This window comes from Microcebus murinus, chromosome 11, assembly GCF_040939455.1.
Source record: "Microcebus murinus isolate Inina chromosome 11, M.murinus_Inina_mat1.0, whole genome shotgun sequence".
Lineage (NCBI taxonomy): Eukaryota > Metazoa > Chordata > Mammalia > Primates > Cheirogaleidae > Microcebus > Microcebus murinus.
In genome coordinates, this window is record NC_134114.1 from 42696612 (window position 1) to 42715542 (window position 18931).

Consider the following 18931-nt stretch of genomic DNA (forward strand, 5'->3'; position numbering starts at 1 on the left):
TCCCAAAGAATTTTTACCAATATAAGAGGTTTCATCAGTGTGACATTTAGTGACAAGGTCTCTTAGTGAATTAAAAGGATATGTATATCTATCTCTCTATATATATATATCCTTATATATGTATATTATAATGTGTATATATTCTACAAAATAAATATAAAGTGTATATATATATTTCTATAAAGTGGGATGAGGGGTTGGCAACTGCACTAGGAGTTCTGCAAAACAAATAAGCAATGCTTGCTCTCAAAGAGCTTGTAACTTAGTAAAAGGACTAGACAAGTCTTAGGAAAAGACACTAGAACACCTGGAAAGTGATATAATCAGGTGCAGAAAAATACAATGAAAATAATACGTATATGTGATGAGGGAACTCTGAAGTGAAATAAAGCTTGAAGGGGAGGGGTTTCAAAACTTAATGGAAAGAAGGTTAAGAAAGAAGTACACTCCAAGATGAAAAAACGAGAATGTGCGAATGAAATAAAGAAGCAAGTTTTGTGGGGGAAAAAAAAAGCCTAGCAGTCAATAGATATAAAATGTAGACTATATCCAGGGGAAACAAATTTCAAAATAAAAAAAAAATAAAAATAAAAAAAAAAATAAATAAAATGTAGACTATAGGCTAAAGTGAGAAAAACTAATACGCAGTATACTGACATGGCAAAAACTTTTTTTTTAGAAAAAAATTCTACTTTCTAAAGACTCACTTCCATTCAATAAACATCTGTGGGTATTTATTTTTGCCATGCACTAAGAGCTCTAGGGTATTTAAAGATTAGCTTGATGCTGTGTCTGTCCTCAGGGAGCTTATAGTGTAGTGGGATAGATGACCTGTACAAAACCATCGCAGGAAGAAGTGTAGCCCAAGTGCCCAGATAAGAGCCTAGAGGTTAGACATACTTAAATGTCTGGCTCTAAGTAGAGAAAGTTACTCTTAGTGACCAAGTCAAGGAATGATGCTACTAAGAATGATATGGGCTACAAATTGGGAATATGTATATATGTAGTGTGTATATATATATATATATATATATATATATATATATATATATGAAGGGATTCTAGGTTCTAGTTCTTGCCTTCCGTGACCTTGTAGAGAATACTTAATGAGGGTAAACTATTAATATTTACATGCTGGTCTCCTCATAAATAGTATGTCATTTAGGATGCTCACAGAGACTTGGCACTTTGTTGATGGTCACAACCAAGCTAAAATAGAAGATATAACAGTAATCCATTAAAAAATATTTAAGCATTGTGGTTAAACATGGACTAAACCTGAATGAAGGCATTCTACAAATTTCTCACTGCTTCAGTGTGTGTTAAGGGATTCCATTGTACAAACAGGATTGGCAGTCTCTTTGCAGGTCCCCATATACTATCATTATTAGTAGTACAATTTCCTAACATCTACAAAGACCTTCCTGAATTGCCCAAATAATATATGAAATGTATGCTGCTTTTTAAAACTTAAAAAGAATTTTTTTTGAGACTTCTTTGCCATTCCCTTGAAAAACAACTTAAAAAACCCTGCAGTGTTTCCAAATTATGCTTGAAAATCACTACCTTAGAAAATGCAAATTATAAAATTCTGAAGATAAGCAAGGGGAGTAAGGTTTGGATAGACTGGCAATTTTTTTTTTTTACGCTAACGCAGAGGGTCAGAAGGAGCTCTTTCAGCAGGAGCACTCCACAGCTTGCCTTTTCACAAAATCTCTTTAAAATTAGTTGCCAAGAACTTGTCTGAAAAACATTGTACTGTAAGTGACAGCCAAATAAGGCCTTAGGTTTTAACAAGTGGAAATTTGAAAGTGGGTGAAATGTTTTGATAAAGTCACCCACATCTAGAACAGCAGATAATATCTGTTAACTTCATAAAAGTTTTCCTAGATACCTCTTTGTGGATTTCCAAAAAAAAATTTTTTTAGGTTATTTGGAATCCTTGAAAACGTTTTGTTTCACTAATTATTTATAGGCAGTAAAACAAAGAAGACAAGATTTGCACAGATTCTGAGACAAAGATTGGAAAGTGTACCCTTGTCTCCGTAAGGACAAGCAAGGCTGGTTGTCCCACAGTTGAAAGGGAGCAGTGGTAGGGCTCACTCAAAGGAATGAATAAATTAAAATGATTTATACTTGACTGTGGAAAACATCATACACTTCTCCCAACTATGTTTTAATTAGGTAAATATGTATTAAAATAAGATAGCTTTCAAATAGCCCGTAAGACGTAGTCCGTGGAAACAACCTGATAGTGGGAGAGGTTATGTTGTCTAGTGGTTAACAGGATGTGCAGTGTGCTTGGAGCCAAAAAGCTTGTTTTGGATCCCAGCAGTGCCACTCACTGGCTGTGTCACTTTACTTGTCTGTGGCTCAATTCCTTATCTGTGAAACAGAATGATGGTGACGATGATGATGATGTGATGATGATGATAGTGGCTATTGTGTAAGAATGCTCCAAGGATTAAATGTGTTAATACCAATGATATAAAGTATTTCGAAGAGTGCCTGGTACAGAATAAGTGCTCAATAAATAATATCTACTACTAGGTGATACAAGAAACTCAGAAATTTACCCTTAGCAGATATCAACTCTAGATACAAGTAGATATAAGAATTTTGTATTTTATTTTATTTAATTCTTACAATCACCCTTAGGATGTTGTTTTTGTACAATTGTTTTATCATGGGGGTATAAGGAAGTTAAATAACTTGCTAAAGGTCATATTGTTCAACAATGGCAGAAATGGTATTTGAATCTGTGTCCATGAAGTATCAGGGCCTCTCTTATTTTGAACTACACTGCATCACCCCAAAAAGAAAGCTGATTTGATATTTAAAATCAATTATGGTTATTTCTATGGAAAATAGTAGACATCTGAGACCCCTGAGTTCTTGGCCCAGTTAACACTAAATTTTGTCCTTGGCAGCACTAAGAACATAAACCGTGACAACCTGTGAAGCCTGCCAAGTCATGAAGTTCTTACAGAGGCATGGTATTCAATAAGGGCAGCTAGAGGTGGAATTCCTGAGGTGTTTTTTTTTTCATCCATATGCCTGCACTCCTTCAATATGTAGGAATTTTCATTAAACTCCATGATAGTTTTCCACTTTGCCAAATAACATATTCTAAAATCATTTTATCTTAAATTTTCATCATGATTATTTTTCATTTAGAATGTGTGTTATAAATTTTGATGATAAAAATTATATCATCCATATATATAAAAATATATCTGTGCACTATAGAGAACACAGCTTTTCAAATCATCATCATCATTTTATTAAGTTTTGGGCTAGTTGGAAGACATTTTTTAAAAATCTTCTTTAAAAGAGAACAAAGAAAATAAATACTGAGTATCAAATTAATAATAGAAACAAATGGTGCCTCAGTGGTTACAAGGAACAATGAATAAATATCTAGAATATGAAGAAAAACTCAAGAAAGAAGGGCTTGAATTAAATCTTCAAAGAAGGTACATGTGGAATAATAATAATAATAGTTTGGGGGATATAGTAGTTGAGAAAGGTAAGAAATGTTGGATTTTTAGACTCTTTACTATGGAAAAATCAGCAAAATTTACTTGATATGGAAGTAAATAATATACATATTTCAAATATGTATTCAAATAAATTTAATCTGGTGACAATACATAATATAATTTGTAAAAGAAGGATTCTAAAGGCTGTTAATTTCAACAATTCCTATTCAATATGAAGTTACATTGAAATGGAAATAAGGGGGCTAATGAACCAAGAATTAGAAGGATTTGTTCACTGGCTATTTTTGAGCTTGTAAGGCAATAGACATATCAAAAATTGATTGGGCATTTTTTATACATTCCATCTAATTAAGTATGGTACACTTAATTAATCTTTAAAAGCTTAATATTTTTAAGAGTATCTAGAGTTTATTGAACAAAACAAATATATGTCTTGATTTATATAAGAGCTACATTTTGAACATACAATGTGTTCTTCTAAGCTCAATTGGTTTTAATAAAAACATCAAACCAAAAAGACAGAATAATGGCCAGTAAACATAATAAAAAATGCTCAACATCTCTAATCATTAGGAAAATGCAAATCAAAACCACAATGAGATATCACCTAACTCTAGTGAGAATGGTCTTTATCAAAAAGTCCCAAAACAACAAATGCTGGCATGGATGTGGAGAGATAGGAACACATTTAACACTGCTGGTAGGACTGAAAATTAGTACAACCCCTGTGGAAAATAATTTAGAGATATCTCAAAGAGCCAAAAATGGAAATATAATTTGATCCAGCAATCCTACTACTAGGTATCTACCCAAAGGAGAAAAAGACATTCTATAATTAAAGATATCTGCACTCCAATGTTTATAGCAGCACAATTTACTACTACAAAGATGTGAAAACAACCCAAGTGCACCTCAATATATGAATGGATTAATAAAATGTGGTATATGTATACCATGGAATACTACTCAACTACAAAAACAATGATGATCTAGCACTTCTTATATTATCCTAGATAGAGCTTAAACACATCCTTCAAAGTGAGGTATCATAAGAATGGAAAAACAAGTACCACATGTACTCACCATCAAATTGGTACTAACTGATCAACACTAAGGTGCTCACATGGTAGTAATATTCATTGGGTGTCAGTCAGGTTGAGGGTGGGGGATGGGTAAACTCATAACTAATGGAGACGGAGCACACTGTATGGGGGAAGGGCAAGCTTCTAGCTCAGGCTTGGGTGAGGCAAAGGCAAAATGTTTGTACCCCCATAATATACTGAAATTTTAAAAAAAAGATCAAACCGAGTCAAATAGGTTTCTTCTTAAATTTAAACTAAATGTTAGAGAGATCTGTACTGAAATAGTAAGTCATATTTTTAATTGAAAAAACAACATTTTTTGGGTACAACTTATACCAGCAATATTCAGATAGCATGTTTATTTTATTTCTGAGAAAAATTGCAATACAACTTAAGAACCCTCCCTGTCCTCATGATACATTCACTTTAAAAAGCTTCCAATAATGAAAAGAAATTATTCCTAATTACTTTGCTAAAATGAAACCCCAGAATGCCCTCCCTAAATATTAATAAAATTTCAATAAAGACAAAATGTTCAATGGCCACTACATTTTTAACATATTATAATACCCTACATTTCTGGGTCTTCTTTCAGTGAGAAGAATAGCCATGCATTTTGCCTTCAACTTACCAACGAAACAAGACAAAAATCCTATATCCCATTATATCTACAGTAGAGCATCCCTTACCCTATTGAATTATTGAAAAAACTACTAGATATAAGTGCAGAATACTAGTGCACTAAGCATAAGTACTTTGCATAATTGTTATTTGATGATCACAATCACTCTAAATAAGCAGTTACTGTTACCCATGTTTTAAAGTTAAGAAAACTGATACACAAAATAAAAGTTAAATAACTTCTTCAGGGGTCATAACCAGAAGATCTCCAAACTCCCCAAAATTGTTCATTGTATTAAAAGTAACAGTGCACAAAACTACTTGAGTAGGCCTTTAGAGTCTTTGTTAGTAATGTAATGAAAGTTGATAAGAAGAAACAAATGTTTATTGTCTTTGTCCACATAATAAACATGATACTGGGCAAAATTTAAAGTATATCCTAAGCTCAGAGGAATATAACACAACAGTCATCTTTTCAAAACCTGACACCAAGGAACTCATCTCTCTCTTTTATTTTCTGTACTGATCCCCAACCAGCCCACAAGAAAGGATTTTTAGAGTCTTTCTCATATTAGCGTAACATAACTGGAAAATTTCCCTCTGACCCCCACACATAACATCTGTTTCAGTCATTCTGGTTTTTTGGATATGGTTTTTATGAAACAAACAGTGTATTTAACTGAAAGTGTCTATAATTTAGAGGTTTATAATTGTAGTTGGAATTTTTTTTCTAAAGTTTAACATATATAAAAAATGATTTCTCGCAATCAAATTATACTTTCAGGGATAACATTTTCATACCTAATCACGAGGAACCTTTGAAACCTAGGTGTTTATGTAGGATGCTTTGCAAAAGGCATTATAGAAACGAGAGTTTTACTTCCATTCTGTAATTAATTAGCTAAGTCACCTTGAACAAGTTCATTCAACTTCCCTGGAACTCAATTTTCCACTACAAAGTCATATAACTTTACTACAGTTTTTTTTTTTTTTTATCTCAGCATATTACAGGGGTTCAAATGTTTAGGTTACATATATTGCCTTTGTCCCACCTGAGTCAGAGTCTCAAGCATGTCCATCCCCCAGAGGGTGCACTGCACCCATTAGGTGTCAATGTGCCCATCCCTCTGCCCCCTCCCACCTTACAGTTTTATAACATAAAAAAGACCAGATCCTAGTCTTTGATTGCAAGTTCCAATTGCCATTTAAGAAAAATCATAATCAAGTGCATCCTGAGACAAATACAGTCTCTTCCATTTGCATATGCTGTTATCATATACCACAGATAATGCTTCAAGAAGAGCGACAGAAAAAATATATTCAACGTTTAAGAAATTGAGGATGGCAAACAAGAGAGTGCTGCACTAAATAGGTGTCTTACTGATGTTTTTTATGGCCCTGAAACTTGTGAAAATTCCTTCCCTAACTAGGTAAAAAATTTGTTCTGACATCTGAGTCACAGCTTGGGAGACAGAGTGGGAGAGCAATGCCTAAGTTAATTTAATATTTGGAATCAAAGGATTGTTTTACTTCTAAAATACTGACATTACACAGGTATATTCACTGTTACATAATAAGTCAGATTTTCTGAAACATCAGGGCTTAAGTTACCTTTTAGGCAATTTGAGAAACCTCTGCACTCATGTTTCAAAAGCATTTCCCACCACAAGAACAAGTTTTGCCCAATTTTAATGAATGTTGCATGAAAAAAGTAGCACTTTGCGGTTCAAAATATATATTGGGCTGGGTTGAATATAATTAAATGGATTTTCTCATAAGATCTCTCAGTCTTTTAATATGCAGGCTTGCTTGGGTCTAAATCCACCTGTATCCTCCAGCATATCCAGAGACGGATGTTTCCAGGAACATTTAACTTGACTTGCTACAAACATCTCCTTGTATTCAGGGAGGTTTTAGATGATAGATAATGCAAATGTTCCTGGTCTTCTGGTGTGCTTTTATTTTTCCTCTTGTATTGAACTTCAATCAAACAGAATGCTGCCAGCAGAATGACAAATTTGTCCTGGTACTAGCTGCCCTGGTACTAGCCTCCATTACTCAAGGTTATTGTTATGCTCCTGCTGTCAGGTGAATTCCACCCTATTTTGTGATTGGTATATACCCACATGTAAAAGCCATAACCCTCAGCAGAGACTATGAGAGGGTGGTGAGTCTAAATGACAACACTATGGAAAGCTTGCCTGTTGGAAGGCTGTGGACAGACTAAGAGGCCAGGGAAATACTGGACTAGATGGCACTGTGGGTGAGAAGATGCATAAAGGCAACTGAGGCCAGACGATTGCTTTCAAACTTAAACATACTAGAAATCACCACGCTAAAATGAAGATTCTGATTCAGTACATCTGGGGTGAAGCTGGAGATTCTGAATTTCTAAAGTTCCCAGGTGATGTTGTTGCTGGTCCATGGATCACCCCATGAGTATCTCAGCACTAGAGGATGTAGGAATTGATGGCTAATGAAGTACAGCAAATAAAGGCAATTAACTTGGACCCAGGTGATGCTATTTCTTTATATTCAGACATTTGTGTGGTGTTTAAATCAGCTACTGATATTTTAATAAATAATGCTTTTTTAAAAAAATAAGCTCTATCACACAACAATATTACATAACAAAATCATATACCATTTTTCAAAAGAGCACATACATAGTGAAAGATTCGATTCTAGCAGTGAACTTTGCTATATTAAATGCACTCTTGAAAGGTGAGGCAAAAAAGAGTTAACAGAAGTTGAAACCAACCCTTTTGCAAGTGTGATGAAATTCTCTGCGTTTCTATATCATTAATTGAGATTGATGGTTACATAATTGAAAGGCAAATCTTAAGACTTATTGACGGTCTCCTGGATGTAATATATTTAATTACTCTACAAGCATTTAATGGGACAGATGCTGTGGGCTAGGTTCTATGGGTCCTCTGGGGATACTGATCTTTGTGGATCTGGGACACAAAATTCTTTGCTGTGCTCACAGTCATCTAGGACTTGCAGTCCAGTCTACCCTACACTATGAAGCATTGCCAACAATGTTTACCTTCAAGATTCACTACTACACTATTGACCTATCATCCAAAGAATTAATCAAGAAAGTGTGCACCCATCAACTTTATACATCTAGTCTTATAGTCAGTCTGTGAATAACTATAAATAAGGTATATGCTTTTCTTTCTGGTGCTCTCAAAGAAGTTATTCTGACTTGGAAGTGCTCAAATGATTTGTAAATTATGTATACCAATTCAAATTTTTTCTGGAATTATTATTTTATGCCCTAATGAAAATGAATATGAGTACCTATGGCACTAATATTATAAAGATATATATTCTAGTGAGTCTAATAACCACCATTTATATTCTGTAATTATGTAAACATTGCATAAAGCCAAATAGTAATTATTCAATCAGTTACAAGGGAAAAAAACAATGTACAACACAGAAATCCTCTTGCTGCATCAGTGGTAAAAACACGTCAGTCTAAGCAGCAGTTGCACCATGATCCTTGTACTTTAAATGCCTGGATATAGTAAGTGCCCAGAAGACACTTGTTAAAGGTAAGGAAGGAGGAGGAAATGGTTTTGTTTGTTGTAGTGTTTTATGTGTGATTTGTGATAGATAACAGGCTAAAAGGTTGAGGTGCCCAAATCAATTTACACTGATCTATCTACTAAAAGTCTAAAACGTTTTAGAAAGCTTATTGATAGGCATGCCTTTAATTTTACAAATGTATTCATTTTAAATTATCCAGATAATATATGATCTATTCTCATCATAAAAATTCTAAAAGTGGTGCAGAAATCTAAAGTTTCTATAGATAACCATCCCTAAACTCAGCCCTCTCCCCAGAGTAACCTATCATCAGTTGTGTTTATCCTTCTAGATCTCCACTCTCCAATACAGTGGGCACCTGCCATGTGGCTGTTATCACTTGAAATAGAACTAGTACCATTGAGGAAATCAATGTTTATTTTTATTTAGTTTTATTAATTTAAATTTAAATAACCTTGTGTGGTTAGTGGCTACCATATTGGGCAGCAAATTCTAGACTTCCATTTGACTTCATGAATAATTACATTCCTATAGGAACATATATTACTGTTTTCTGAGGCTTTTAAAAAATACAGTGTCATATTTAATGATCATGTAGCAACTCGCTTTTTTCACTCAACAAAGATCTCTCTTATTAGTTTTAGCTGATGCCTAGTATTCAATAGTATGGCTATTTTGTAGTTCGTTTAGCCAATTCCCTATTGAAAAGCATTCAGGTTTCTAGTTTTTCACTATTATGTGTAAAGAACAGCCATGCAAAACTCATTGGGTATGCATTCCAAGTATTTTTTAAAATAATATTAAGATACTTAGAAGTAGGATTGTTAAGTGGTAAGATATCAGCATTTTTAAATTTTAATAGAAACTGCCAAATTGTTCTTCAAAGTGGATGATTTAATTTACACTCCTACCCAAACTGTTCGAGATCCCACATTTTTTCCTCAAACAGCTTTATGTTGCCATCAATTTCCCTGTACTAGTTGTCAAAGCCTTTTTTTTCTCTCAAGAATATCTTCTGTTTTTCACAGTAGAAAAAATTAAGAAGAGCATCAGTGGCTACCATTACAATTCACAGAGGTGGGAAGATATATTTCACTTCGCTTCTAAGTCAATGTTCAATTTTAGCTCTTTAACAATTTTAGTTGACCAAGCATTTCCCAGAAGTATTTCTAATATGACAATACGTAAGATTATAGAAGGCTTTTGAGAACGAAAAGGCATTAACTTTCTTTTTCAGTAATGTTCTGGTACTGCTCAGTAAAATGTTTTAAATTGCTTTTTCCTATAATACAGATAGATTGTGCTGAGCCTTTATCCTTCTTACCTAGTCCCTCCTTCAAACTTCAGTGTAGAATTTGTAATGCCTGGTCAGGACTCTGTTACTATTGTGTGAATTTTTACCTTGAGCAAAATCAATGGTCTACAGATAAGGACTGAACTCTTAAACTCATTGGCTCTTGGTCTGACAGTAGTGTTGCTGCAGCATCCTTAAATAAATAATTTTGTGTGATTAAAAGAGCACTTGAATGACTTGGAGTCTAGTTCTGATTATGCCACACTTGTCCTAGAACCAGAAGTGACCCAGCTACTCTCTAGGTTTTTATATGAAAATGACGGTAATAGAATAGATGACCACATAGGTAGCCAAACTACAGTTAAAATTGACAAAGGAGTGTGGCTCCTACATGACTGTTGGTTGGTATTTTGGTTTATATAAACCAGTAAAAAAAAAAAAAAAAAAAAGTGAAACAACAATGATTTATGTTGCGATTTCATTCACTTGTCAATGACCAGGGCAATTTCTTTGCTGCATCAGGTAATAGTTTTAAAATTCTAGAAGACCATTTCCTCAATGTTTTTGTGCTATTTACAATCTGATGACTACAGACATGACACACTTAACTTTAATCTGCATTATTAACATTTTCTCCATCACTTTCTTAAGTCTAGACAGTCAACAAAACAAAAATCAATCCCTAATTTGTAGCATTTGCTGATTTTTCATGGCATAAATACCCCCACCAAAGCTGGTATCAAGCTACCAAAGTGACAGGAGCCAATGTAGAGTTGGGAAAAGATGTACAGTAACACATTATGATATAGTGTTTCCGTCAGATGCAATCAACAAATAACTCCAAGATCATAGGCAACCAAATGTAAGATAATTTAATTGGAAGTTTATATAATTAAATCTTAAATAATAGATTGGGTTAACAATTTGCTCAACAAATTTCTGAACATTTAGAAGTAGGCACTTATGAGTCAGTCCAGGACAGCTATAGAACACTGCTGCTTACTGACCTTTCCAACATCTGCTAATTTGAAGTGCCTGTTCCTTTATGATTTTCTAAGAACTTTGCTGTTTTGATTGATTATTAGAAGTTCTTTACAGTTTCTAGATAAAAGGCTTTTTCTGATGTATGTATTGCTACTGCTTTTCTTAGGCCTAGGCTCCACTTTTTAAGAAGGAACATGACAAATCCGAAATTTAAGTGTAGCACATAAGTGTTCAATAAATGTTTGGTGAAGTAAGTCCCCCCCAAAGACACTGACATATAGAGATTATAATGATCCAATATAATGAGAGATTATTCTTCAGCCACATATCACTTGTATGTTTATTTGTTTGTTTGTTTAGAGATGAGGTCTTGCTGTGTTGCCTAGGCTCCAGCGATCTTCCCACTTTAGTTTACCGAGTAGCTGGAGCTACAGGCATGAGCCACTGTTTATAGACTCACATATTACTTTTTTTTTTTTTGAGTTGTAAAAGCAAAAACTTTTATCACTATTCTTTTTCTTTTCTAACATATCTATTTTCCCCTTTTTAATTGATATGTGATCATTGTACATGTTTATGGGGGTATATGTGATATTTGATACATGCATAGAATGTATAATTAAATTGGTAAAATTTAGGATATCCATCACTTCAGACATTCATCATTTCTCTGTGTTGGGATTATTTCGACTCCTCAAGCTATTTTGAAATATACAATATATTGTTAACTATAGTCGCCCTACTATGCTATTGAACACGAGAACTCATTCCTGTCTAACTACATGTTACATATTACTTTTTTATAGAAACATTTCAGAGGAGGTTCCTTCATTTTACTTTTGTAGCATGTTTCACTTCTCATGGGCCCATAAATAGCCTACTATAGTCATTACCATCTTTTCTAGAACTGCAAGACCTGGAAGTTCAGAATCGTAGACTCTTGGGCTTGTAAAGGAATGTAAAAAGTCCTATTGGTCCCTTCCACTTTACCAGTATGTTATGTATATAATCCCCGGCAGCATCCTTTCCACCAAGGGGATATAATTTATGCATTCATTTAAGAAATAATAAATTATAATCAATTTTGCTTCAACAATACATGAGAATTTTGTGATAATGTGTTTGAAGTCTTATGTGAGTTAAGACCAGCAATGACAAACAATGGAACTTAAATCCTATTTATATAATAGAATGTGAAGACCCAACATCTCCTTCTTGTTCTGTGGGTTTATATTGGCCCCTTCACCCCTGCTTTGGTACTTTCCCTACTCCTTCTTTCCTCCCTCTCCAACTTTCCTTTGAATCCTGGCCGCTTCCAAACTATGTGATGCCTAGATGTTAGTATGAATTTGTTAGCACATTACTCTATTCAAAGCAATATAATTCATATCAACCAGGAGCTTCCATAAACAATGTCTAAACACAAGAAACTATAATGGGGAGAATCTCGGGCACCAGCAGAGAGCCTGGTTTTGGTATTCCTCAATTGACAGCTACATCCTCAACCTTTGCTGCATATTAGAATCACCTAGAGAGTTTTGTAAATCTCAGTTCCTGTGCCACACACCAAATCAAATAAATAAGGATCTTTGACCGTGGGACCAAGGCACCTGTTTTTCTGTAAAGTTCCTCAGCTTTACAGAAAAAGCTCCACAGCTTCTGTAAAGCTCCAATATGTGGCCAAGTTTGAGAGTAACCCCAAGTTGAGAAATTATTAGTATCAACAGCACCCACATCTATAAATTAAGGTCATTTATTCTATACTGTCCTGAATAAAAATAATCATCTGTTTTCCAACACTGTGAGACAGCACTGTCTGTTAATCAAAGATATATTAGATAATCCTTTTCTTCCCTGGGCTACGTCATCTTGCCTTTTCTCTCAGGCCTTCACTGTCTTTAGTCTTCCTTCCTCAGATTCCTGTCCCAATCTTCAATTCATTTGTGGTGTTCTAGTCTAAAACATCCATTTTATATGACAGGGAAGATGTCAATTTCTAACTACATTGGAGCAGGATGCAATTCATGTATGTCTATATATGAAACACAATTTGACATGTGGCACTTTATTATCAAGTGACCAGGGTTTCATTGACCCTGACACCAATCAAAATGTTGTTCTTTATATTCCAGGTAAGAACCGGGCAACTTGTCTGGCCTCACAAAGATTTGGGGACTCATATATGTAAGAGGGAAGTGACTGCAAATCAGGGAAGGGAATGAGGATTTCCATCCACATTCCATAACCCTCCAAAAGAACAAGGACGTACATGTCTGTGTTGCTCTCCAAACCAGCTTCCAAATTAAGAAAATGGAATTGTGCTTTTAAAGTGTATGGTTATAAATCAAAGTCCTCAGGCATTCATGGATTAAGAGCCAAAGATCAAAGTCAGTGCAAATGATATTCTAAATATGCAGAAGGAAGGCTCGAATTCCTTTCAGTTCTTCCTGACTGAAAGAAAAAAGTAAGAATAAAATCTGACCTGCCCTGACAGAGGGATGTAATGAAGGGCATGGTGTGAAACAGGTTGACACATGCACTTTTCAAATCTGTACAGTAGTAAACCAAGCATCACCTTTTCTATTTTTTAAGCTAATTAGTTTTAATATTAGTATTTGAAAACATGTTTGAGTTATTACTAACATATGAATAAGGCAGTATTTGGAGGAACCTATTTCAAAGGAACAAATGTTGTACAAACTTAGTCACTGAAAATTTAAAACAATATATAAATTTTATTTTTCTAGCACCAAATTAACGTCTTAAATTGAGCCTACTTTTATATGGATACAATGTTTTGGAAAATTTTACCTACTACAAAGACATTCTGTTCTCAAAACTGGCATAGTTACATTTTGCAATACCATGTGCACATATCTTAGTTCATAACTTAATCAATGTTCTTTCATAAGCATATAGGAAGAGTATAAGAGTGCCTACGGCACAGGAAAGACTATCTCTAAATTTAAGTAATGCTAGCTTTCACTTTTGACTATCAGCAAATTTCTTGTAGTAAAATTCTTACTAGAATATTTCTTAAAAACTAGCATTTCATTCATTGATTCACTCACTCATTCATTCAACTAATATTTATTGAGCACCTACTGTGTTCCAGGAACATATTATGTGCAAGCGGCACAAAGATATATAGGTCTGGATCATTGGACTCTCCTAGTACCCAGAAGGGAATCTGACCCACTACAGAACAGCCAAGGATGGTGAGCTATGAGACACCTTTTCACCTTTTTGGTGTTATTTTAGAGGATGAGGAAGAGGAAGGGGATGCTGTTGTTCATGACTAGTGGACATACAGATGGCTGTTTCAAGAACCACCTTTAGACAAAATAGTTTGCAAAAGCTATTATGAGACAGTTGTCAACACAATTAGCTTTGGCATATGCTTTTAAAGATTTGACATGGTCTTGCCTGTGAAGTTGTTTTTGTAATGATATCACATGCATAACAAAGGACAGTGCCACGTTTTTCCATGTTGTACTCTAGCGTGCTGCTCTGTGGGGTAAAGTATGTGGTTTACTTGCTATGCAAACTCCTACATTTGTTGCCAGTGACAACGGTTGTTTTCTCCATTAGGTTTCATGTGGTTGGTCAGGTTATGTCATGAGAATTGTATTGAGAAGAATTATGGGTTTATTGGGTGCCAGCTCTGTGCAGTTAGAATGATGGGGGTTGGGTGGGGGGAGTTGGCAATGCTTCTCTTGGTGGGAGAACAGAAATGCAGGGTTCTGGACACTCTGCATGAGCCTTTCCACATTAACTGCCTTCCCCTCTCCCACACCCAGGCATCTATTTTGTAGCCTCTGGAAAATTGCATGCATGTGTCCGGAAAGTTCCATTGATCCATTCTTTTCTGCAGCTTTCCACATTTCTGTGGCTTTAAGAAGCCTTGAACTGCAATCTCCCTCTTCTCTCAAGATGTGTCACTAAGAACAACTTAAATCAACTATAATTTTCAACAGATCTGAACAGGGATTTGGAAAGATAAGGTGGTTATTGAATTGAATTATAATAAATTCAGGCTGTAGTCCAATTGCTTCCAGCTCTCCCCCTCCTTCTGTGGGTTAACAAGTGTTTCCAAAGCCATGTGGCGTTAAGAATCCTGAAACAGCTAATTAACAGTGCTGATCTACATCACATGAAGCATGTGGGTTCCAGGCAGCTGTAAAACCTCAGCTTCCTGAGGCTATCCGAATGGTGATGGAGCACTTGGAATTGTATTTTGACATTCAGCTCCCTGCCTGTGGGAGAAAATAACCTTCTTAACAGGCACTTTAGGCGAGGATAGTACTTTGGGTATAAAGAAGTCTCATTGCCATGACTATGAAAAAGTAAATGAACATTTCCTCATGTTCAGACTGTGAGTCACAACCAGCCTGTTCATGGACAAAGAAGGCCTGAGGCATTCTCTCCACACATTGTCCAACCCCGTGAAATGAGGGATTGGTGAGATGTTGAGTTTCATAGCTTTGGAACAGACAACTTCCAAAAGGCAGATAAAACCGAGGTAAAAGAGGTCATTGATGACCTTTTCAACTTCTTTTTTCCGCCTATCTAAAGATTTCACCAGGAGAAATAGAGGGCCAGCCTCTCACATTTCACAGATAAATAAACAAAAGCAATAATGAAAATCTCACCATTTTTTCAAAAGCCTTGGACAAGTTGAGATGAACCAGTCTCATCTCGGATAGATCTGTGTGTAAGTTATGGGCTTTATTAATAAAATAATCTGTCATGCTGACAAAGAAAAGCCTTATCTTTTGCCTCCAGCCTATAATCCATCTTCCATAATGTTATCAAAAAATGTCTTTCTAAAACATGTCATTCCCCTACTCGAATAACCTTGATTCTTTTTTTCTGTTTCATGGTAGATAATATGCACATTTCTTAAGCTCCTTATAACAAGACTTTGACTGCCAGATTTGCATCTTTGTTACTTCATCTCAGGGTATCAGGAAGAATATTCTGTAGCTACAGTAATCTAGTTCCTGAGGTGCCATGCCCTTTTAAGCCCCTTACTGCAGGTTCATAATTGCTTGTCTCTTTCTGTTGAATTTTTTTGTTCTTTGCTAAGGTGCTGCTTAAATGTCACTTGGTTTGGCAATTCTTTCTTCACCTTGCAAACAGAAGGAATCACACGCTCTATTACTTCCATTCATTCTTCTATCACTCATACACAAGGTTAGGTCTGTGACTTACCTTTTTGTCCCCTATGTCTACATTGTCAGTAAAATACAGAAGGTGATAAATGACTTGTTGAAGGGATGGACAGATGATGGATGGTTGATTGGATGAAATTAGGTCATTGAACTATACCTAAAAGTTCTTATAATTCTATAATTCATTTTTATATGATTTATTTTTAATGAGGAGGTTTTAAAATGATTCCTAGGACATATACCAGTTAGTGGCTACAAATAATATCCAGTGACATTTAAAATTATACAGGAAATTTTAATTCACTCCTTGTGACCGGGCATGGTGGGCATGGTGGCTCACGCCTGTAATCCTAGCACTCTGGGAGGCTGAGGTGGGTGGATTGTTTGAGCTCAGGAGTTCAAGACCAGCCTGAGCAAGAGTGAGACCCTATCTCTACTAAAAATAGAAAGAAATTAACTGGACAACTAAAAATATGTAGAAAAATTTAGCCAGGCATGGTGGTGTATGCCTGTAGTCCCAGCTACTCAGGAGGCTGAGGCAGAAGGATTGCTTAAGCCCAGGAGTTTGAGGTTGCTGTAAGCTAGGCTGACACCACGGTACTCTTGCTTGGGCAACAGAGTGAGACTCTGTCTCAAAAAAAAAAAAAAACATAATTCACTCCTTGCACATGTGTGTCTTTCTTTGATATAGGCATCTCATTACGGTGGGCACAGAAGTACCATAAACTGAAATATAAAAGTTGAGTCTAGAAGCACATAAAATCTGATTTTACAGTTAAAAAGTTAGAGGTTCATCTTAAAAATGCACCTGTAAAGCCAACCAGGGAAGGATGTTAAATATATTGAATGACAAATTAGGATACAAAATTATCCACAAATGCTAAATAGTGGACCGAATTGAAAGCATAATAGGAACAAGGTAAAGCAAACATTTGATTAAAACAAAAAGCTAAGTATAAAACCCAACATTCTTAGCAATAGAAAAATGGGCAAATGCATTCTAGTATGGCGTATCTGTAAGACAGATATTGTGGAGGTCTTAAAAATGATGGCTTTGAAAGATGTTTAATGATTTGGTAAAAAAATGTATGTAGTAGAATGTTCACTTCAAAAAGATAGGGTTTGAAAAGGTCTAGTGAAAAACTATTTGCAAGGGGTTTAGGGCCTCTTTGGAGAGAGTTCTTTGAACAGTGGGGAGACTTGGGTACAGGGAGATATGAGCCCAATAAGAAAGCCTTGCCTGTGGGAAGGGAAGAGCCATTCTGAAGGGAACATGGCAGCCGTTACTAGAATGCATTCCCAGGGATGCATCTCTGGATGCAGGGGAGAGCCAAGAGCTTTAAGTAAAGAAACCTTGCATAAAATTATGTACAGTATCAGGAACAAAGGGAGAGATTTTAACACTCATGAGCAGCTACATAATGGAAGCATGGCCTTGTGGTAGCTTTGACTCCCAGGGTAGCAATGTGACCTGCTAAGCCTTGGGGCATCCAAGGAGCTGCTGGGTCCGGTGGAAGAGCAGTGGTCCAAGAAGGGGGATTTGTTCTTTGGAGACACCCTTGGGATCTCCCAGAAATAATTAGATGGATTGCGTAGGAGAACTGCTTCAGTAACTGTGGGCGAAAGCTAATGAAATTTAAATTATTATAGGTAATGCAACCTCCTTTGGTACTATAAGCTGGCAATGTCTAGCAAAATTTAGGGTAACGATTCTTTGTTTAAAATATTTATTATACATGTATAGGAGAGGAAGATTTAGAATGCTCACTTATCAACAGCTTGTTACAGGTAGTGATATGGGCTTTATAAAAAGAAAATAAAGTTAAAAACAGGTACAATAATACAAAATCCAAAATAAATGTAATGCAATTTTAGGCCTCTTTAACTTCAACAGCAAAAATACTGTTACAGAAGACAATCAATTCACCACTCCCTGGTTTGATTAGGATTTGCCTGAATTAGATAACCACATTTATAATATGAAGAGGGACGTTGATGAGTTTAGAAATATTTCATGAGAGAAGGGCTCCAACACTGGGTAGCCTTCACCTAAAGAAGAATATGCTTAAAGTAGGTGTGACAATTGTTTCACATAATGAAGACTATTTCCAGGAAGAAAATTCACAAAAGTCTTTTACTCAGAATTAAGAGCAAGAAGCATGCAGTACAGACAGGCAGATGAACAGCTCAGTACAAAGACTGGTTTCTATACCATCAGAGCTGCTCCATGACAAATGAGGCTGCCTGGATGTGTGATGTCATCCATGTTCTCAGGAAGAAGCTATCAGATTTGTGGTCAGGGCAGGGTCTGTGGCAGATAAGTGACTGGGCTCCATGACATCTATATTCCTTCTAGTGCTAAGATTCAAGATTCTCTGATTTTTTGTCTGGTGAAAAACAATATTATTTGGAATCTAATTTTCTTGCCTATCTTGAAGTCATGCATTGTATGTAATTAGCAATTATATTTTAAGCTTTACTCAGGTTATGAATCTATTCCTGATGGGAGTGAATAATATGCTCTGAGTAAATATTAATATCTAGTATAAAATTAATAAATAATTTTCTATCAATAATAATTTTTCAATAAACCCTTGATTTAGCTCCATTAGTTCTGAATCCCTGGAGGTCTTGATATATACTGGCTGCATCTATACATTCAGGGTTCTGCAAAACAAGAGTTTGGGGTCAGCATTATTCCAGGAGTAGAGT

General features: G+C 35.4%; 1 protein-coding gene across 3 annotated transcripts in view; it reads right to left on the reverse strand.

The window, feature by feature from the left end:
- PDE4D (phosphodiesterase 4D) overlaps positions 1 to 18931 on the reverse strand; it is a 1055987-nt gene that overhangs the window by 699860 nt on the left and 337196 nt on the right. The window lies entirely within an intron of this gene.